This window comes from Bos grunniens, chromosome 12, assembly GCF_055505025.1.
Source record: "Bos grunniens cultivar Pamir isolate PY7600 chromosome 12, Bosgru_T2T1.0, whole genome shotgun sequence".
Taxonomy (NCBI): Eukaryota; Metazoa; Chordata; class Mammalia; order Artiodactyla; family Bovidae; genus Bos; species Bos grunniens.
The window spans coordinates 3,349,018-3,371,913 of NC_141176.1; the positions used below are offsets into that span (position 1 = coordinate 3,349,018).

The following is a 22,896-nucleotide window of genomic DNA, read 5'->3' on the forward strand; positions in this document are numbered from 1 at the left end:
AAATAGGAAAGGGAGTACATCAAGGCTGTATATTGTCACCCTGCTTATTTAACTTATATGCAGAGTACATCATGAGAAAGGCTGGGCTGGATGAAGCACAGGCTGGAATCAAGATTGCTGGGAGAAATATTAATAACCTCAGAGATGCAGATGACACCACCCTTATGGCAGAAAGTAAAGAGGAACTAAAAAGCCTCTTAATTAAGGTGAAAGTGGAGAGTGAAAAAGTTGGCTTAAAGCTCAGCATTCAGAAAACGAAGATCATGGCATCCGGTCCCATCACTTCATGGGCAATAGATGGGGAAACAGTGGAAACAGTGTCAGACTTTATTTTTCTGGGCTTCAAAATCACTGCAGATGGTGATTGCAGCCATGAAATTAAAAGACGCTTACTCCTTGGAAGGAAAGTTATGACCAACCTAGATAGCATATTCAAAAGCAGAGACATTACCTTGCCAACAAAGGTTCGTCTAGTCAAGGCTATGGTTTTTCCTGTGGTCATGTATGGATGTGAGAGCTGGACTGTGAAGAAAGCTGAGCACCAAAGAATTGATGCTTTTGAACTGTGGTGTTGGAGAAGACTCTTGAGAGTACCTTGGACTGCATGGAGATCCAACCAGTCCATTCTGAAGGAGATCAGCCCTGGGAATTTTTTGGAAGGAATGATGCTAAAGCTGAAACTCCAGTACTTTGGCCACCTCATGAGAAGAGTTGACTCATTGGAAAAGACTCTGATGCTGGGAGGGATTGGGGGCAGGAGGAGAAAGGGACGACAGAGGATGAGATGGCTGGATGACATCACTGACTTGATGGACGTGAGTCTGAGTGAACTCTGGGAGTTGGTGATGGACAGGGAGGCCTGGTGTGCTGTGATTCATGGGGTCGCAAAGAGTCGGACACGACTGAGCGACTGATCTTATCTGGTTTGATTCCTGGGTCAGGAAGATTCCCTGAAGAAGGAAATGGCAGCCCACTCCAATATTCTTGCCTGGAGAATCCCATGGACAGAGGAGCCTGGCGGGCTACAGTCCATGGGGTTGCAAGAGTCAGACACAACTTAGTCTGACTAAGACTAAGTGACTAAACCACCAAGCAAAAGACAACATAATATTTCCACACTCATTGAATGAAAACATGACTATAATGGTTTTATCCAGAGCTCTTCTTGGTTTCCTGGGAGCTGACTTAGAGACAAGGATTTGGGCGTAAGTGATGTGTTTAGGAGGTCATCCCAGCAAATACTGGGATAGTAGAGAAGAAGATGAACACAATTAAATCTGTCTTCTGAGCAGTTTCATCCATCTCTGAGGACGTCTGGAGCTCAGTTCCTTAAGGGGAATCTGGAGGTCAGTGTGAACATATTTCATTTATTCCAACTGACGGCCAAGGAAAACGTGACATTAACCTATTACTTCCTTGATTGTCATTGATTGAAAATTCTGAGTGACATTAACTCTCCAGAGTGGCTAACCTGACATCAACTCTTCAGTGTGATCACAGACTGATGGAAACTCCTTGGGCAGAGAGTTCTAGGTGTTTGCACGCAGTAAGTGATTTAAGACACACAAGAGGATATCAACAGGGCACTGACCACATTTGCTATAAATGCTGTGTCTTTTCAAAGCTCTGTACTCAAAAGTGCTCATACTACCTTAGGGAGATTTTCAAGGGTGTGTTAGGTTATGCTGTAATTTGTGTTATACCCCAGTGAGACTCCAGTGAACCAGAAAAACCTAATAATATATAAAACACATATATAATGTATGTAATAATACAATAATAAAAGCTTATAGTATCTCATATTTTGAGTTCTTACTATAGTATGTACTATATATTTTATAGTATTTTATAAACATTTATGCAGTTATAATATTGATACAGTTATATATTATATATAACTTTATATAATATTTTATACAGTTACTCTTAGAATATTTTATACAGTTATGATATTTTATACAGTTAATTTTCAAAGGGACTCCTTAAGATCAGTGTGTTAAGTATTTACATTGATGTATAAGGAAACTGAGACTTTGAGAAGGTTAGTAACTTGCTCAAGATGGTACTGCTGAAAGTGGTTCTGTCGGGTTATAAATGGAGGCAGGGAGGCTCCAGAACTACCAGCTTCTCTGTTTGCTAAAGCAAAGCCGTTGGAGCTTCCCCAAAAGCAATAGAAAGAAGATCTCTGAGGAAGAATCACTAAAATGCTCCCACAGTCAATCATCTAGTGAAGAAACATCGATCAAGTGATGAGGAAAGCTGGGATTTAGACAGGAGGTCTATGAATGTAAGTAATCAGCCTTAGGTTCTAATTGGAACCCTGGTGTAAAATTTCATCCTGCAGAAACCTACTGAGTTCAAAGCATCAGTCACATCTCTGGAACTCACTTCCAGCTTCTAGGAGCTACTAACGAGGGAATCTCAAATAATGCAACTGGGATCTAGAGGCTGGAAACAGGCTGTTTGCTGTTCCAGGACTCTGACCTGAGAGTTGATATGTGTAAGTCATACTCTTGAGGTCTTTCACTCACTTTTCAGTTAAAAGAAAGTTACTATGCTTGTTCCTTTTGATTCGGATTCTGACAGGTAGAAATTCTTTTGTTTTTAAATTTTTAAAAATTGAAGTAGAGTTGTTTTATAATGTTAATTTCTGCTGCACAGCAAACAGATTCAGTTATGCATGTATATGGAGATACACAAACATAAACACACACATATACATTCATTCTTATTTATAATCTTTTTGTTATGCTATTTCCAGTATCATGGAATATTGAACGTATCCCTGAGCTATACAGTAGGATCTTGTTTATCCATTCCATATACAAGAGCTAACATCTGCTAACCTCAACCTCCCAGTCCATCTTTCTCCCAACCTTCTGCCAGTTGGCAACTACAAGTCTGTTATCTATGTCTGTGAGTCTGTTTCTGCTTTGTTGATAGGTTCTTTTATGTCAGATTTTAGATTCCACATATATAGGTATTTGCATCTTCAAAATAGAAATTCTTCTCTTGATGAAGGTGAAAGAGGAGAGTGAAAAAGTTGGCTTAAAACTCAACATTCAGAAAATGAAGATCATGGCATCTGGTCCCATCACTTCATGGGAAATAGATGGGGAAACAGTGGAAACAGTGTCAGACTTTATTTTTTGGGGCTCCAAAATCACTGCAGATGGTGACTGCAGCCATGAAATTAAAAGACGCTTACTCCTTGGAAGAAAAGTTATGACCAACCTAGACAGCATATTGAAAAGCAGAGACATTACTTTGCCAACAAAGGTCCGTCTAGTCAAGGCTATGGTTTTTCCTGTGGTCATGTATGGATGTGAGAGCTGGACTGTGAAGAAAGCTGAGGACGAAAGAATTGATGCTTTTGAACTGTGGTGTTGGAGAAGACTCTTGAGAGTCCCTTGGACTGTAAGGAGATCCAACCAGTCCATTCTGAAGGAGATCAGCCCTGGGTGTTCATTGGAAGGACTGATGCTGAAGCTGAAACTCCAGTACTTTGGCCACTTCATGCAAAGAGTTGACTCATTGGAAAAGACTCTGATGCTGGGAGGGATTGGGGGTAGGAGGAGAAGGGGATGACAGAGGATGAGATGGCTGGATGGCATCACTGACTCGATGGACGTGAGTCTGAGTGAACTCTGGGAGTTGGTGATGGACAGGGAGGCCTGGCGTGCTGTGATTCATGGGGTCACAAAGAGTCGGACACGACTGAGTGACTGAATTGAACTGAACTGAACTGAATGCAAAAAATCTCTTATTTTCAATGTAGAGAACTACTTCTTGTCTCCAAAAAATCTAGGAAAAAAGGATACTGAGTATTGATTGTAAAGTCAATCTAAGTTTAATTCTGCATGAAAGTGATTGAAAACCATGTTAAGATGTTACAGGAAATGTCCACTGCATTTTAAAATGTCTTTAAGAAGGTAAAAAACTGTCCTTGGAACATAGGTACAGTATGGTTGAATGGTTGAATACGTATTTTGTTGAAACCAGGCCACTTCCTATTTTAACTAGGAAGATTTTGTTTCAACTTTAGTGTAATTTTAAATACGGTATTGAAAAATGCCGTTGTTCATAGGCATTATATATGTTTGAGCTGATGACCTCCTTAAGTGGGTGCCTTAGGAAAGCGAGTAGGCTATGAATCTTAACGTGGATCTGAATTGAAGAGTTTTAAGGGTTTATTAGTTCAAATGTACAGAAATCATGCAACAACGGGAATTAGACAGAAATTACCCGGAGACAAAAATGTAGCAGGGAGGACAATACTGGCTGAATTAAAAACTCTTTCTACCAGCCATACCACTTTTCACAAGACTTTTCAAACTTTGAAGGTGCCAAGCAATTATCTAAGTTTTCAGGCCCTGGACTGAACTGGTGGACTGTCATTTAGCTTTGGGTATTGCTAGGGCCCGAATGGATGAGGGAGACATGTTTCGATTGTACTCAAGACCAGTCATGTGTTTTGTATTAAAAAAAAAAAAAAAAAATTGTCCTTTTTTTTTTTTTCTTTCTCATGAGAATACATTTTGGAAGAGCAGATCTTGACTTTACTGAGTCTTATACTCTAGTGATCTAAGTGATTACTCTAGTGATCTAAGTGATTAAAGCTCCCCTACTTCCCTCCATACATTCTGAGTAATTGTCTTAACTTCTTTCTTAGCCCTATACAAGGAAACTTTCAAATACTAACTACTTAAATCCCAATAAAGTAAAGAGATAATAAAAACAAACGAAAATGTTTCCATCTGGAATCGCTTAGATTTCAGGGTGAATAAATTGGCACATACCTGGTGGAGCTCTGGGGCCAAAACCTGAGCTTCTTCTGTTCTGTTTTCATTCCTTCCTACCCTCCTCCCCCCCCACTGTCAATTTACTACCCTCTGCTGATTTTCTGGGGACTCGAGTCTTCCTGATGGCCATTTGTCACCCCCTCAGCTTCCGTGGCTGTTGGCTATGGATACCCCAAAAGCATCAAGGTGAAGAAAAAAAAATGAGGAAAGAACAATTAGCTGAATGTTGTCTTCCAGAATTTCAACTAAATTTGGAAACAGAAGCCAAGTGGCAAAGTAAAGATTTTCTTCCCATGGATCTTCTAATTGCCCCCCAGAGGCAGCCCTTGGGATTGCTGAGGATGTTAAGCATTCAAGGTGTGTTGACTGCAGGCTGATAGTCATCAGGCAGATGGCAGGGAATCCGCTGGAAGGCTGAATTTTCTCTGATGCAGGGGAGGGCTGACTGCACAGTAGTTAAGTAGGGGTAGCTGTCAAGGAAAGACGCTTTCCCTCCCCTACAGGGACAATTGAACCACACACTTCCCGGTTCCCAGTTGCCCTGGGCGTTTTTCTCTGTTACAGCATTTCACTCCTGAAATGAATGACACTTAGCAGGGAAGGTGTCTTTGGTAAGTATTTCACAACAGTGCAGGAGTTAACAGTTTCTTTTTTCATTAGAAGTGAGTTTTGGTGGCTTCGTGACTGGCAGCCTGGAAACTTCTTACTTCCTTTTGATGCAGTGATCTCATAAAGGGTCTCCTTTTCCCAGACATCTGCCAAAGGGAAGGTTATGCTTCTTTCCTTTCTTCCTTCTGCTTTTTTTCCCTGCTTCTCTTCCCTCCCAAGTGTCATAAGAGGGATTTTTGCAACACTGATAGATACTAGATAATACCATAAACACAACCAACAATGATTTATTTACTAAGATATGTATGTGTGTGTAAGAGAGAGAGAAAGTTTCAAAAAGAGCTTGGGTGACGTGTGAGGTAAAAACTATAGCTCATTGAAAAAGATAACATAAAGGAGAGGAGAAGAAAGAGAACAGGAGTCACTTTACAATATCAGTGAACATACCAATTGTCATTTTAAAAAATGTACATCTGCTGCTGTTACTATTCCACTCAAAGAGAAGTCGCTCAGTTGTGTCCGACTCTTCACGACCCCATGGACTGCAGCCTACCAGGCTCCTCCATGTCCATGGGATTTCCCAGGCAAGAGTATTGGAGTGGGGTGCCATTTCCTTCTCCAGGGGATCTTTCCAACCCAGGGATAGAACCCGGGTCTCCTGCATTGCAGACAGAAGCTTTACGTCTGAGCCACCAGGGAAGCCTCATAGTTAATTAAATTAAATATTGTCAGGGTAATTCTGTGGCAAGCCCCAAGGTAATTCTGTTGCAAGGAGGATAATACACTGTCCCAAATTCAGAATGTGTCCTCCTTAAGAACCGACACTATATCACTCTTACGGCTGCCTAGAGCTTACCTTGGGATTTGGCACACAGAAAGCACTGGATGAAGATTTGTTAACTTGTGTTGAATAAAAGTTAGTAGATTGCTACATCATGAACTCTGCAAAAGTATTTGTGAGAATTAGGGTAATGATTATATGTACGTGGAAGCTGATCTATATGTTATTCTTCTGACCTACACTTCATTAGCACAATCACTCTTCTGCTGGTTGATGCACCTGAGACGTTACCAGTACGTAAAGGATCATCTGAAGCATCCAAGAACAATTTGATTATATTCTGCATAATTTGAGTAGTTTTAATCTTGAGGATATTTTACTGTACTTTAATTCTTTGAAAACTGGCAATCCATTAAGGATCCAGAAGATAAATTGCTAGAATCAGAATCTTTAATTAACCAAAGCACCAAATGTGCATCAATTAAAAAACTGTTTTGAGGTGGACAGAGTGGGGCTGGAAGGCTGATTTTCCCAGTTGCTAGATTTGTGATCTTGCGGAGGTCCTTGACTCTCTCTAAACTTTGGATTCCTCATCTCTATAAAATAAGAAGAATAGCACCTCCTCCCTCCAGGGCTGTAGGGAGGATGGAAGGAGGTAACGACTGTGCTCCGCACAGTGACAGGTACTCGATAACTACTTCAATAAGTAGCAGGAGTAGGCGTCCGTAGCCGCCCTGGTGTCTGTACCAGGTTCCACATTGGCTGTGCCCTGTGATTATTTTGTAGAAGATATACTCGGAGAGAGGAAAGCCTGGGTGTGTACCAGCAGGCTTTCTGTGTTTCTGTTCTAGGGTTTGAAACTTCATCCTAAGGAGGAAAGTGATAGGTAGGGGTAAAAGCTTTCCCAGTGTTTGGCAGCATGTTATTAGTATCAGGGGTGGAATTAGTCTGGATGTATATTTTTCCAAATATAATACGTTACTTTCGAAGGTGGAGCTATACACATCCTTGTGTTTTCCCTCCAGTCCCACAGGCAGTTTGAGATCAGTTCACTGAAAATGCCATCTGCTCTTTGTAGTCAGAAATGAAAAGAAACTGAGTTTTCAGTCTCACTCTGAGATTTGCATTTGAATAATAGGTGTCAGGTTTATATTGGTACCCACTTCTTTGAAGTGTGAAGTTAAATGCCTGTGGCTTCACTCAGTACTGGAAGCAAGGCATTAATATCATAATTATCTTTTTCCTTAATGAGATGATACTGAGAAGCAGCTTTAGGAAAACTTATTGAATAAGGTGTTGAAAATGAAGAAAAGATGAGTTGGCTGCCTTTCCTTTCTCTTTGTGGGCCTTAAGTTGGAAAGAGGAAGAATCCACGTATTGTTGCTTGAAAGCTTAGGCTACTCTGCTTGGATGCCTAGATGCTTTTCTGTGAGCTAGATAAAGGCTGAAAGTCTGAGGGGCTCTGTCTTCTGACAACAGTTGGCGTTGTAGGGCTGGACCACTGAGAAAGTCACTGTAGAATTTCTAAAGTATTGCAGATTCTCATTCTGATTCTCATTCAACCTTCTCAGATTCTCAGATTCTCATTCAACCTTCTCCACCTGCAATTTCAGGGGTCTGTAAGACTGTCCTTAGGTTCAACAATTCACTGGAAAGACTTGGAGAAGTCAGAATAGCTGTGATATTCATGGTCTGCGTTTGTCACAGGGAAGGATGCAGATGCAGTCAGCAGAGGGAAGAGCTGCAGAGAGGGGGATCCAGGACACAAGAGCTGGGGCGTCCAGTGGTCCTCTCCCAGAGGGGCTATGTGGACAGGGCCTATTTTTCTCAACACGGTGTCTCGACACATGTGCTTCGCCAACAGGGACGCTTACCCGGTCTTTAACGTCCAGAGTGTTGTTGGGGCTCAGTTATGTGACAGATGACCGTCCCTGTGGCTGACCTTAGTCTCCAGCCCATCCAGGGGTTGAGCTGAGGCCACGTGGACAAGGTTCTCCACCACAAGTCATTTTGTTAGTGTAGACTATCTAGCACCGCCCTGCACCCCGCCCTCACCCCCAACAAAGATACTCTTATCAGTGGACATTCTTAAGGTTTAGAAATTACCTCCCAGTGCTGAGGGCAACGGCCAAACCTAAATCTGGGCAAAGTTAATCCTGTCCTGTATACCACACTCTGACTGCTTCCAAAACAGTAGGAAGTATAGTAGCAACAATACTTTTGATGTTGCTGCTGCTGCTAAGTCGCTTCAGTGGTGTCCAACTCTGTGCGACCCCGTAGACGGCAGCCCACCAGGCTGCCCCATCCCTGGGATTCTCCAGGCAAGAACACTGGAGTGGGTTGCCATTTCCTGCTCCAATGCATGAAAGTGAAAAGTGAAAGTGAAGTCACTCAGTCGTGTCTGACTCTTCGTGACCCCATGGACTGCAGCCTACCAGGCTCCTCTGTCCATGGGATTTTCCAGGCAAGAGTACTGGAGTGGGGTGCCATTGCCTTCTCCATTTGATACTGATATTAAACAAGGTGGCTCCACAGGGCGAATTCAGAAGCAGCATAGCCAGTGTAAATTCAACTTATTTCTGGCCCCTTGATTTTCTGAAGGAACTTGCAGTTGTCAGTGATACTTTCTATGTAAGATTCTGCTGGAATTAAGGATATGGACAAATTGTAATCTTACTGCCCTACATACTCAGGCATTACTTCACCGTATCATAAAAGAGCCTGACAACCTATGCAATTTTACTTAAGGGATTTCCTATAAACATTATTTTCCCGATCCTGAAACCAAAGTTAGCAATGGAAAGCAATATCCCCATGTTTGGAAGAAAGTTCTTATTCCTGCCAGCTTCAACTAAAAGAGAATTCTTTGCACACCCACTCATCCCAAACACTGCATAAGGCTCTTTTGGGACTTATCAAGAAACCCATATGAAGAAGTTGTGGGAGACTGAGCCCTAATCAAAGTTTACATTTTCCCACGACATTTCAAGCAAACCTGTTGTTAGGGTGTATTGAGTTATTTATTATCAAAAGTTCATGTCCCTCCACATCTCACCTCCCTTTTAATACTCAGTTATGAATTACAAATACAAATGCCTATGGAACTAGGTGCGTTATGTGTGAAATAGGGCAGTAGATGACTAGATATTACTGGAGAGAATGGCAAAGTGGCAGTTACCAGTCTGCTGTAGAATTCACGTTCAGATTTTGCAAATATTTTACAGGCAAGTGAAACAGATCTTTTGACAGACGTGACTCATGAGTTTGGGACTCCTATAACAAAGGGATACAGGAGCAAATGCCCATATATTAGTAGGACAGAAGATAGAGTTTACTTTTTGGCTTAGCATTTCAGATATTTTCAGACTATGCAATCTGACTTAATGTTGGCTATAAAAAATCAGTTTTCCAACTTTCCTACAGAATGTAAAAATAAAAGCTAAACAAAGAATTGTACTACATAATGGATGGAGGCATCAAGCAAAAGAATTATGATTTCACCCTATTCATTTCTCATTCTTTGTGGTAGGGACTTGACCAGGAAAGGAAGAAATTGAAACCAAGCAGGACCCTGTGGAACTTGTGGGTCAAATCCTTTCTATGTCCCATTTCTTGTTTGTAGGAAATAGGCTTCCTTGATCTTCCATGACTTCCAAAGGGCAGGTTCAAATAGTTATTAATCGTGGAAGGGAGGGGATGCAGAGACAAGGCAGGAGCAGTCAAGAAAGAGTGCTGCTTTGGGCTGGGTTCTGAGGCCACCCAGGCGAGTATACAATATATACCCAGGCGAGTATATAATATATACCCAGGCGAGTATACAATATATACCCAGGGGAGTATACAATATATACCCAGGGGAGTATATAATATATACCCAGGGGAGTATACAATATATACCCAGGCGAGTATACAATATATACCCAGGGGAGTATATAATATATACCCAGGCGAGTATATAATATATACCCAGGTGAGTATACAATATATACCCAGGGGAGTATACAATATATACCCAGGGGAGTATACAATATATACCCAGGGGAGTATATAATAACACTTCTGAGTTATTTTGTAGACCCAAGGCCCTCATCCAGGTGGAGGATGATAACCTCAGGCTGAGCACAGGATTCCTGGGATACTTCTCTATCACCTCACCACCAGCCAATCAGAAGGAAGTCACACACTCTGCACCCCATACCCCACATTTTGCCTGTAAAAACTTCTCCCTCACAAAGCATCAGAGAGGTAGGTGTTTTTGAGCATTAACTACTTGTTCTCCGTGCTTTGCCCCATAGTAAGCCTTCCTGCAGAGAAGGCAACGGCACCTCACTCCAGTACTCTTGTCTGGAAAATCCCATGGACGGAGGAGCCTGGTGGGCCACAGTCCATGGGGCCGCTAAGAGTCGGACACGACTAAGCGACTTCACTTTCACTTTTCACTTTCATGCATTGGAGAAGGAAATGGCAACCCACTCCAGTGTTCTTGCCTGGAGAATCCCAGGGATGGGGCAGCCTGGTAGGCTGCCGATTATGGGGTCGCACAGAGTCGGACACGACTGAAGTGACTTAGCAGCAGCAGCAGCAGCAGCAGGCCTTCCTGTGCTCTAAATTCCCATGTTTCAGATTATTTGGACTTATTGTATGTCCAGTACTCTTGCCTGGAAAATCCCATGGACGGAGGAGTCTGGTGGGCTGCAGTCCAAGGGGTCGCTAAAGAGTAAGACACAACTGAGCGACTTCACTTTCACTTTTCATTTTCATTTTCATCCATTGGAGAAGGAAATGGCAACCCACTCCAGTGTTCTTGCCTAGAGAATCCCAGGGACGGGGGAGCCTGGTGGCCTGCCATCTATGGGGTCACACAGAGTCAGACACGACTGAAGTGACTTAGCAGCAGCAGCAGTATGTCAGGCACACAAACTTTGTTTGGTAACAGAATGAGGGAAAACTTTAGATTTAAAAGTACCTAAGCTGCTCTGTGATAGGGATGATGGAAATACATATTTTAAGGTAACCGTGACATGGGAATCCAAGTTCCTCTTTGTGGAGCCGAAGAATGAACTTCATGGACACACAAAGGCTCATGGTAGCAAGTGAATAGGATTTACTAGAGAGAAGGAAGGTACAAAAGTCTCAGCATAGACACTGTGAGGGGGTAAAGAGTCCCCCAAAAGTCAGGGATTGCAGCAGTTTTTTATCTTTACTAATATTAATCTGTACATTTTTGGTTGGCTCCTATCCTTAAAATATGTCATTTTTAACCCATCAGTTTAAAGGTCAAGATGCTTAATTTTATATCTTTATGGCTTCTTTTGATCCTCAGATTAAGTCACCACCCTTTTTCATTTCACAATCAACCAGATGTATGGGTTTAAGATTAACGATCACCAGTTGTTTTTCCCTCAGGCATATGGAACAGAAGTGAATTACCGCCCTTCCCTGGATCTGAGTGCTGATCATTTATCAGACCAAGGACACATTCCAGGAATTTGGGACAAAGGGTATAGTTTTAAGTTAATGGAGCAGGATGTTTACTGAAAATAAGACCGAGGTCTCAGAGTCCTACTCTGACTACCTAGCAATTCCTACCTCAACAGAAAGTAAATAACAGTGGTGGTGATGGTTTGGTCACTAAGTTGTGTCTGACTCCTGAGCCCCCCATGGGCTGTACGCTGCAGGGTTCCTCTGTTCACGGGATTTCCTTGGCAAGAATACTGGGGTGGGTTGCCATTTCCTTCTCTAGGGCTTCTTCCCAACCCAGGGATCGAACTGGGTCTCCTGCATTAAGTGGTCTCCTGCATTGCAGGCAGATTCTTTACCGCTGAGTCATCAGGGAAGCCCGTAAATACCAATATCTAATTTTTAAATTCTGGACAGTGAAATAAGAGTGGTAGGGAGACATGGTATAATAGTTTTTACATTTCCTATATAATTTATGGTTACAATATACACAGTTTATAAAATGTATTTATGGAAGGTCAATCTATGATTATTTCATTGAGATTGAAGTATAGCTTTGTGCACTTCTAGTATGTAGTAGGGAGAAGGCAATGGCACCCCACTCCAGTGCTCTTGCCTGGAAAAGCCCATGGACAGAGGAGCCTGGTAGGCTGCAGTCCATGAGGTCCCTAAGAGTCAGACACGACTAAGCGACTTCACTTTCACTTTTCACTTTCATGCATTGGAGAAGGAAATGGCAACCCACTCCAGTATTCTTGCCTGGAGAGTCCCAGGGATGGGGGAGCCTGGTGGGCTGCCGTCTATGGGGTCGCACAGAGTCGGACACAACTGAAGCGACTTAGCAGCAGCAGCAGCAGCAGCAGCATGTAGTAGGCATTTAATAAACCTATACTGAATGAATTTTAAAAAGTGCTTGCTTGGGCTTCTTCTCAGCACCCTCCTAGGTTTTCTAATCTTATATAGAGCCCACATGCAAAGAAAGATGATACACTATGCACAGTAAACAATGGCCATCTTCTTTTCTTTGTACCCAGAATTAGAAGCAGAAAGGCTAGTATTTGAGGGGAAATTATTCTCTTGATAAAATTCCAAGTACTTGAACTTTTATAATGCTCACCTTCCCAGTGAGATTTTTAGATCCAGAGTTTTAGTAAAGAATTGGCATAAGCACTCACAAGTTTGGGTGCTTATCCAAACTGAAATTAATCTCTGAACCTTTAAAGGTTTTATGAGTTCTAAAGTAAGCAGAGAAAGCCAGAGAGGGCAAAGAAATCAGAGAAAAATCAAGGAAAGCGATCACAGCAAAAGCTTCATGGGCCAGAAAGATCACAAGAGTGATTGGAGGGCAGGGGGAGAAACGGAGCGCACGGAAAGGGTTACTGAAGTAGAAGAAGATAACGGAGGAGCAGGGCAGCTTAGAGGGAGCCACGGGGAGACAGAGCAATCAGAGCAGAGGTGTGGAGGGCAGGCAGAGCACCAGGAAGGCAGAGCTGAGGGAGGCAATCACGGTGAGGAGGGCAGGGGTGAAGCTGCACAGAGCAATCGGCATGGAGCAGGAGGGGCAAGAAACACGCTCTCAAGACAGGCTAGACTCTCAGCATCCTGTGTTTACAGGGAAGGACGTTTGTAAGCACTTTATTTTGATTGTGATTAGTTCAAAATCTTGAAAAGCGTTTTTTCTATTTTCCTTGTTTCTCCTCCCCTCCCTTTGTTACATTTCCTCTAACAGAAGGGTAGATGAGAAGAGAGGGGTGGCTTGATTTTTCCCTAGATACTTTGATTATCAATACATCCATGTGAGACTTAACATGCCATGTATTTCAAGCCTTAAAAGATGAAACTGACTTGAAACAGAATATAAGCTTTCTTTCTTCCTTCTGAGAATTCAATGTGAAGAAACAACTATATTTGATGACAAGGAAAAAAAACATTAAAATATAAATAAAATGCTAGTAATGATACAGCAAAAATAAATGTTTGTGAGTTCAAGTATTAAACAATAGTATTGCTTTCTGGAGGGCATCTCTTTATCACACAATGAGAGAAGAGCTGGCTGAAGCATGCTAAGGTAACACAATGTATTGAAAGATCATTTCTGCATGTCACAGTGCCTAGAATCGCAGTTTTAGCTGATTTGGGAGTTTACATCTCTTCCCAGTTCAATCCCATCCCTTACAGATAAAGAAAATTCAGAGAAATTGGCATAGTGTTTTAAGGCCATACACTGCTTAACAGTAAGACTGTAAGGTTTGTAGTAAACAAAATTCTGACAAGATGTGTAACTATTACACCTTCTCAGGTTCTGAATTTATCTGTAGGTTATGTTGAGGTAAACTGTCATATGTAATTGGAATTAAAAGCAGAAATGCAGCTGTTTTGGTGTGACCTCTGAAATAATCCCTGGGTCTAGCTCCTGGGTACGTGTGGTATGTCTGCCCGGTTCTGTCATAACACGCTGATAAGAATCGGCTCTTTCTTTTCCTCAGTCAGCTCTCACATGTACACCTTGACCCAGTCCACTGGAATTTGTTTTACTTCATTACCATAAATGTTTGAAGTGTATTGTGAGTAAGAGGGTAGGAGGGAGGGGTCAAATAAGAGAGATGAATAAGCTATGTCTATCAAGGGCTTCCCTGGTAGCTCAGTTGGTAAAGAATCTTCTGCAAGCCTGCAATACAGAAGACCCTGCTTTGATTCCTGAGTCGGAAAGATCCCCTAGAGAAGAGATAGGTTACCCATCCCAGTATTCATGGGCTTCCTTGGTGTCTCAGAGGGTAAAGAATCCACCTGCAATGTGGGAGGCCTGGATTCAATCCCTGGGTTGGGAGGATACCTTGAAGGAAGGCACAGCAATACACTCCAGTATTCTTGCCTGGAGAATCCCCATGGACAGAGAAGCCTGGTGGGCTACAGTCCGTGGGGTTGCAAAGAGTCAGAGCAACGAGCAACTCAGCACAGCACAACAGTCAAAAACGTGCAACTAAGATCACAACAGGTAAAGGCAGTAACCTTCAAACTAGAAATACAGTATAGAATTTTTATCATCATAAAACTCCTTTTCTGCAACACAACCTTACTGCCGAACAAGAAATCAAGAGAGTTCAGTGCTTACTCTTCCTACATGCTACCTACCCTCAAGATCCATCATTACCTGCATTTCAGATCTCAGTTCTGAGTTCACACAATAGAAACTTTTATTAAAGTGACTCCTGACTTCTAGCAGCAAGCGAGTTACAACAGCTCCTCTGGCTGCAGCTTCATTCTACCCGTCAATGTTAAATCCTCTGCATCCTTTTGAGAAACTTACCCAGTGCTTTCACTATTTATTCTTCCCTCAATAATAGCTTTAACACTTTAACAATAATCCTGTAAATAATTTGGATATTTGATTAGCAGACAGGCACTTTTTTCAAGTATTTTATCAGGAGATAAAATGGAGCTGTGTTGGAAATTCCCTGGCAGTCCAGTGGTTAGGACTCTGTGCTTCCAGGTCTGGGGACACGATTGAGGAACTAAGATCCCAAAAGCTGTGAAGTATTGAAAAAAGAAAGAGAGAGAGATGGAGCTGTGTTAAATATTTTTCTTCTTTACATGGACTTAAGTGTGTATCTCTTCAAATTATAAGTCTTTGAAGGTTAAAGAGTTTGGTTTCTCCTTATGTAACCCCCGCGCAGCCCATGGAATGGTATTCAGAACACAATAGTCTTAATGGGCTTACAGACCTCTCCCTAGTATCTTAAGCAGTTTGTCTGACTTATTCAACAGTTGTTATGGGCAAACCAACTTCATCAATCACTACATCTGTCATTTTCCTTCTTGTATTTTTTGGAACTAATCTGACTGATTATTGTCTTTGATTTTCCCATGCGTGGTTCTTTGCTTTTCACTCTGAGAAAATAACACCTATGTTACTTCATGAACTTGCTGTGAGGACCAAATGAAATGCTCTACACATTTGAACAGTAGGTATAGGATACATTACAAGCGGATGTTACTTTCAGAGAGTTCTTTCCTTTAGTGTGAAAGTATATAGGCAATTTACTTGTGAAACAGGGTATAAATATATTATCTATAAATTTGGCATAGGGAAATGTTGTAAATTCTATACTTTATAACAATTAGAAACACATTTTTATCAGGCCAACTATCAGCAGCAATAGTCATGAAAAACAAGTAATAGAAAAGCAATTTTGTTTCAGTGTTCCACTGGCCAGAGATACACAATTAGATGTAAGTACCGCTTACACGTGCATGATGCAGGGTCACGTGCTGCCCACTCGGGCTCAGTGTGGACTCTGGAGCAAGACTGCCTAGGTCAGAATCCAGCTCTTTTACTAAGCAGATGAGAGTTCTTTCTGTCCCTTGTTCCCTATCTGTGAGAAGGGGGTGGTGGAAATGAGCCCCTAACGTTTGTGATGATGATTAGATGAGCTGTCTGTAAAGTGCTTAGGAAAGTGCCTCACATAGAGAAAAGTCTATCTAGTTGTTAGCTGGTGGTGGTTTAGTCCCTAAGTTGTGTCCAACTCTTGCAACCCATGGACTGTAGCCCACCAGGCTCCTCTATCCATGGGTTTTTCCAGCCAAGAATACTGGAGTGGGTTGACGTTTCCTTCTCCAGGGGATCTTCCCAACTGAAAGACTGAACCAGCCTTTCCTAGATTGCAAGCCAATTCTTTACCATTGAGCCACCAGGGAAGCCCCTGTTAGCTGGTTTTACTGTTATATCAAAATGTATGATTGAAAGGTGAGAAGCATAGCCAACCGCTCTGGGCTTTGTTGTCCCCAAGATCTAACACCAGGCTTTGTTTGTGAACATGTACAGGGTGGGCAGTGCTTCTCGCTCACTTCCAATTCTGCTGAGTTTTCTTGGTGAACACCTCAGCATCTGCTCAATGAAGAGGGCAAAGAAAATAGCAGATAAGTTGCAAGGAATCAGACACAACTGAGTGACTCAGCACAGCACAGCTCAGCAAGTGAATATAAGATGAAATCAAATTAGATCACCGGCCATCACCAGATGGCAAGAGCACAGTCATGGGACTCACTCCAGGGTCCTTACCACAGCTCTGCCCTCGACCAGCTGGGTGGGCGATGAGTTCCAAGCTGGGAGGCTGTATCACGACATGGAGCTGAGCGCTGGGATGGCTGGTGACTCGCTCTGCACGGATGTTAGTTTCTGTTCAGTTTGACACATGGTTCTGTTTTATTTAGGCCCTCTGGCTTTGCTTTAATGACTTGAGAGAAACAGCAGATTTTCATTCCTTTTTGCAAATATTTTAACACTTCAAGATTGTCATTCGCACAGTTGTTACATCAGTAACAAAGCAAGCCTGAGCGGGGCTGGAGCAGGGTGGGTTCCAGGGAAATAGCCTGTCTGTTTCTTCTTTGCCTCATCTGTCATGTATATTTCAGATGTAAACTGGAGATGGAAATGTTTCCAAGTTTTCTTCTTCCAGAAGTATTGATCTCTTGGGCAGAACATAAAGTCTTCACCCCTTAAGCTTTATCACCATGCTTTCTCTACCTTATCAATTCAAATGGATTTAGCATGCATTATCAGTAGTTAGATCTTGACTTTCTTTCTACTTCTTTCTCCTTTAAAGCAATCTATCTAGTTGCAAATGTCTTGTTAGAAGAGATTATATGATTGTTTTTTGGGTTTGTAATCTGTTTGAAGAACTGGCAGCATACTTGGGGATTTAAAATGATGTCTTAACAGGAAACAGCTTCTCTGTTGAAAACCAGATTTCTCACAGAACTGCTTTTTCTTTCTTTACAAAAATTTTTCTACATTTGATCACATTGCTACCAGGATATTTGGTTTTATTTAAATGCAGCAACACAAACATCACTAATCTGGTTTAAGCAAATTCATTTGTGCACTCCCTGTCAACAATGGCTTTATCAGCCATCAGAATCTAATTGAAATGGTAGTGCTGCATGTAGTCATCCAATAATTAGAAAATAAACAGATTGAAAATTCAGAGGCATTTGAACAAAAGCCATCAAAGTAACATAAACAGGAGAAAAGGTAATTAAAGAGCTTTCTCTCTTCAGCTTTCAGCATTACAGGTTTATTTAAATACAGCTGTAGCAAGAGACCTGAGCTGGATTGATTGGACAAATTTGTTGGCTAATGCTGTTCTGAAATATGCCCCATTAAAAATGTGGCAAAGAAATTAAAAAAGCATGATAATCATGGCACCTCAAAGCACACTTTATTCCCCCTCTGAGAACCTCCATGGCAATGCATACATGTGACAGTTAATAATAGATGACCAAAGGCACTGCCCTTTATCATCTAAATACCAAATCTTCAGAGACCTGGGGAAAAAGAGCAGTCTGGTCCCTGACTATAAAATTGTGACGTCAGAAGGTTGCTCTACACAGGCTACAAACCTCCACTTGGGCTTTTCTCCTGCTGGAGAAAAGGAAGCTCTCTGACTATCAGAGGCAGTAATGCATGAATGCAAGCAGTTTAGCAATAAGCAATTCAAACTTCTGAAAGAGAGGTAACAAAGCCCAAAGAATAAGCCCTGGTCATGAATGTATATATAGTCCCGGGGCTGGTTGGCATAGCAACTATTTCTGAGAACCTGGTGCTGCTTAAGTAAACAGCTGAAGCACAGAGCATGCCTCAGCTAAGCTGGGTCCATCTGTAGTATTAGCATGCAAGGATCAGAACAGGAACATTTTCTCCCGCGAATCAATGATATTTTGGTATTTCCTCCTAATAACTCTACTATTCTCAGTGTCTCATGGCAAGGCTGTAGTTCTCTTTGTTTTTTCATACAGGCATTTCATTGAACAGTCTCAGTATAGGTGAATCTGACTGAATTGGTTTGGGAGTAACTAAAAGAGTCTGGGGCGCCCCTGGTGGCTCAGATGGCACAGAAACCACATGCAATGCAGGAGACTCCAGGTTTGATCCTGATTCAGGAGGATTCTCTGGGGAAGGGAATCTTCAGTATTCTTGCCTTGAGAATTTTGTGGACAGAGGAGCCTGGCGAGCTACAGTCCATTGGGTCGCAGAGAGTCATACACAACTGAGTGACTAACACACACTCACTGAAAATTGTCCAAGATCAGTATCTTTCACCTGTTATTTGCTAAGAGCTTCCAAAGAAATCGAATCAATGATTCAACAGCAACTCATGATGATGATCCAACAAAAACCATATCTGCTGAAGGTTTTACTGCAAAGTTCAGCACACCAGGTAATTGCAAAGGTTTTGGAATCAGACCAACTTAGGTATAGTTTCTGGCTCCACTATGAAAAATGATGTAACATTGGGCATATCACTGATCTTTTAGGAATATTACTAATTCTTCCCACAACTGTCATCTCATGTATAAAATGAGAATAGTAGTAAATACCTCATGGATATTTGATGATTAAATAAAACCTGTATTAACATGCTAAGTGCAGTACTCATGACACTGCTAACAGACCCTGCTGGGTTCCTACCCAATGGCCGTTTTAGAACTTAATGTGTGCCCTGCCAACCCCTTCACACATGATTCAGCACAAAGTCCCGACTTGTCTAAGCCAAGTGCGCTAGTCTAATGCCCCTCACCAGTGACTGGATGTGTCACCAGAAGTGAATGTGTGACTATTACTCAGTTCAAGCTCATTCTGCTGGCCCCACGACAGGCCAGTAAATCAGGAAATGAGGTGTTGGGGCAAGGAATAGCGACTTTATTTGGGAAGCTGGAAGTCTGAGAAGATGGCCACCTAGTGTCCTAGAGAATCATCTTACCCAAGTCAGAACTCAGGCTTCTTCTATGCTAAAGAGAGATGGTGTTTGTTTGTTTGGTTTGTTATTGCAAACTTCTTAGTGTCAGAATTCTTTGTTCTTGCAGCTGTCCAAGTAGGTCAGGTCATGAGGTTCCTGTAAACCTGCACTAAGACAAAAGTTATTCTCTATTTTGCAATTTTTTATCTCTGTATGAATGCAAAAGTGTCATACCCTTAAAGGTCAGAAGCTTGAGAATGGGCTATCCTGTATATTTTAGGATATAGTCAATATTCTTAAAGTAAAAGCAATATAGTACAAAGGTTAAAGTAAAAGAAATGGATGTAATATGGAGTCAGATTTGTTCTTTCCTATTATCTGGCCACTGATATAGGAGGAGTAACCAGCTGAGTGGTAAGAGAATATATGCACTTGGACTAGGCTACTGGAAGGTTTCCAGGAGTTTCAAGGTTACAGAGTAGGCAAGTAAACACACAATGACAACTTTTATGCATTTGTAAGTGGATACTCTTAAATATTTGGGATTTGTAAGTAAGGAGTGGAAATTTATGCTTGGGATGGACTTCATTAGTATCAGTTCTTCGGGAACTGTGCTATGCAGACTACTGCTTTATAAGCATTTAAAAAGTGTACACACTATGGTGCTTTGAAAAAATAGAGGAATTCACCAGTCTTGTTTCTGTGGAGAAAAGACACAAAAGAAAAGCTCTGTCTCTTGGAAACGTTTGAGGTCTTCCTGGAAAACCCTTTTCAGCATTTGAGAGAATGTGAACAAGGGTTTTAACTGACAGACCTTTTCCTTCCTTGGGGGTCTGCTCTACCGCCCTTTCTGATGAGGGAAGGGATTTTAATGAGAAAGACTCAGTTATGGGCCCATTTGAGTCTCTTTTATTGATATCAAAAGCAGGGTGCTTCCTGAAAAAAAGGAACTGAGAATCATTGAGAACTTCTGAAGTCTGGAAAAGAACTCCGAATGTTTTATAGTCAGACTCCCACTCCTTGATACCCCTTATAAATCTTTGCCCCCAACGTAGTCCTTCTAAGTTCAAATTGATTTATTTTTATCTTGCTTTTACTTCTGATAACTTTAAAGTTTTGTGTTTCCAAGAACTTGGAGTGTTTTCATGAATCATGTCTTTTTCTGATTATTTTAAGTTTTTTCTTACTCTCTGAAACTCAGGACTTTACAAAGAAGGATGAGTTAACAAAGGACGAAACTTAGCATCTGTCTGTGAGCTGCAAGTTCCTTTCCTTGGGAGTTTCACTGAATAATCTGCCAGTAATATGATGCATGATATTGTCTTGGCAGTTTATTATTTTGAGGCAATAGAACACAACACATTGGAAGGAGTTATCCTGATCTATCATATCAAGAATCTACAATTTATAGCTCTGTCTATTTGGTAGTAAAAAGACACTCCCTGAGAGCTAGAAGGATTGTGCGTATATGTAGCGATAAGACTATGGTTCTTTAAAAATATTTTGATACCATTCCATTTACATAATATCTGTGAATAGGGTGAAAATTAATTTGTTTACAAGTATATATTTTATGTAAGCATGAAATATGTGTATTTGTTAAATATACATTATTATATTTAATCTCTACCACAGTCCTATGAGGTGAATTATGTGAATTCTCAATGCACAGATGAAGAGCCTGAGGTCCAGAGGAAGTTAAATGAATTGTCTAAGACCACATAACAAATGAGTGACAGAGACTCAACCCTAGGCTTTTTGATTCTTGATGGTGTTGTTGTTTTCATTTATTCACAGCTGCTTCTGTGGGTACCTGTGGTTTTGACGCAGGATAATACTTTTTTTCATTACCACTTGTAGCAAATATTTCAGAGATGGTTTGCTCACCCAACTTTAAGGCCATGGTTAAAGGCTGGTGAGTTTCCCTTCTCAGAACAATTGGTAACGTCTGCATTCTACTTCCCTTATGGAGCTCCCACACTCCAGGATTATTACTGTTGTTCAGTTCCTAAGTCATGTCCGATTCCTTGCAACTGCACAAACTGCAGCACCTAGCCTTCCCTGTCCTTCACTGTTTTCCCGAGCTTGCTCAGACTCATGTCCATCGAGTCAGTGATGCCATCCAACCATCTCATCCTCTGTCGTCCCCTTCTCCTCCTGCCCTCAATCTTTCCCTGCATTAGGATCTTTTCCAGTGAGTTAGCTCTTCGTATCAGGTGGCCAAATTACTGGGGCTTCAGTTTCAGCCTCAGTCTTTCCAATGAACAATCAGGATTTATTCCCATTAGGATTGACTGGTTTGATCTCCTTGGAGTCCAAGGGACTCTCACGAGTCTTTTCCAGCATCACAATATGAAAGTATCAGTTCTTTGGCACTCAGCCTCCTTTATGGTTCAGCTCTCACATCTTTACATGACCACTGAAAAAATGGTAGCTTTCCCTGGCTATTAGGCACCCACCTTAATTTCCCAAGAGCCAGATGGCACGAGGGCAGCCCCTATGTCCTGGAACCTGTTAATTCAAATTCACTGATCCACAGGAGGCTTGAGAAACCTAGCTCAGCCACCCCACTCGCTCTGATCCACAGGAGGCTTGAGAAACCTAGCTCAGCCACCCCACTCACTCAGTCACCCCACACCCCATACTTTCTGCCTCCAGCCCCAGCTGGTTGTGGTTCTTCAGTCCAGCCCTGACCGGCCTTGACCATGGCATTCTGTCATTTGGAGCTGAAGTGATAGGGTTTGCTTTTCCTCTCATCTGTGATGGTTGGATGGCATCACCGACTCAATGGACATGAGTTTGGGTAAACTTCGGGGGTTGGTGATGGACAGGGAGGCCTGGTGTGCTGCAGTCCACGGGGTTGCAAAGAGTCAGATACTACTGAGTGACTGAACTGAACTGAACTGATCCAAGTTTCATTGCCTATGTCTCACCTTCAAAAGATTCTTTACATCTTACACAGAACCACTTTGCAGTTTAAATTTGTCTATTACCTTCTTAGTTGAACTGTGGTGTAGCTGGAAGAGCTCTGGATGGAAACACAGGTGACTGCAGGCTTTGACTGGCCTTGAGCAGGCTTGTCTGACCTCTCTCAGTCACAGCTCTCTCACCTGTAAAATAAGTAGCAACTCTCAATGCAGTAGTTCCTGTTTTGGGTAGGATCCTAACATTTTGTGGGTAAAAATTGGGGTTGCAAAAGTGCAAGGGTATCTGGGAACAAATTGAAAGAGAAATATTCAACCAGAAGGCAGTGCCTACATCCTGTAGATGTGACGCTTTCAGTACGGCTCATCCACATTTAAGTCATGATAACATGACAAAAGGTGTCATGAAGAATTTCTTTTGTCAAAATGACAGAATGGCATACAAAACTGGACTTTAGCTACTAAAACAATCATGGCCAGTATCTCCTTAGGCTGGTTGGTAGTCCATCATTAGAGCACCAGATGCTTGTTGTAGGGTTCTAAGAGTCTCCTTTCCACAATGCAACCTATGAATTTTAAGACCA

The 22,896-nt window shown here is 41.8% G+C and overlaps 1 long non-coding RNA gene across 1 annotated transcript in view; it reads right to left on the reverse strand.

Moving 5' to 3' along the window:
- LOC147361334 (uncharacterized) overlaps positions 1–22,896 on the reverse strand; it is a 38,282-nt gene that overhangs the window by 12,909 nt on the left and 2,477 nt on the right. The window contains exon 2 of the long non-coding RNA XR_015137575.1: positions 22,382–22,498. This is a non-coding gene — a long non-coding RNA (uncharacterized LOC147361334). The remainder of the gene's footprint in view (positions 1–22,381; positions 22,499–22,896) is intronic.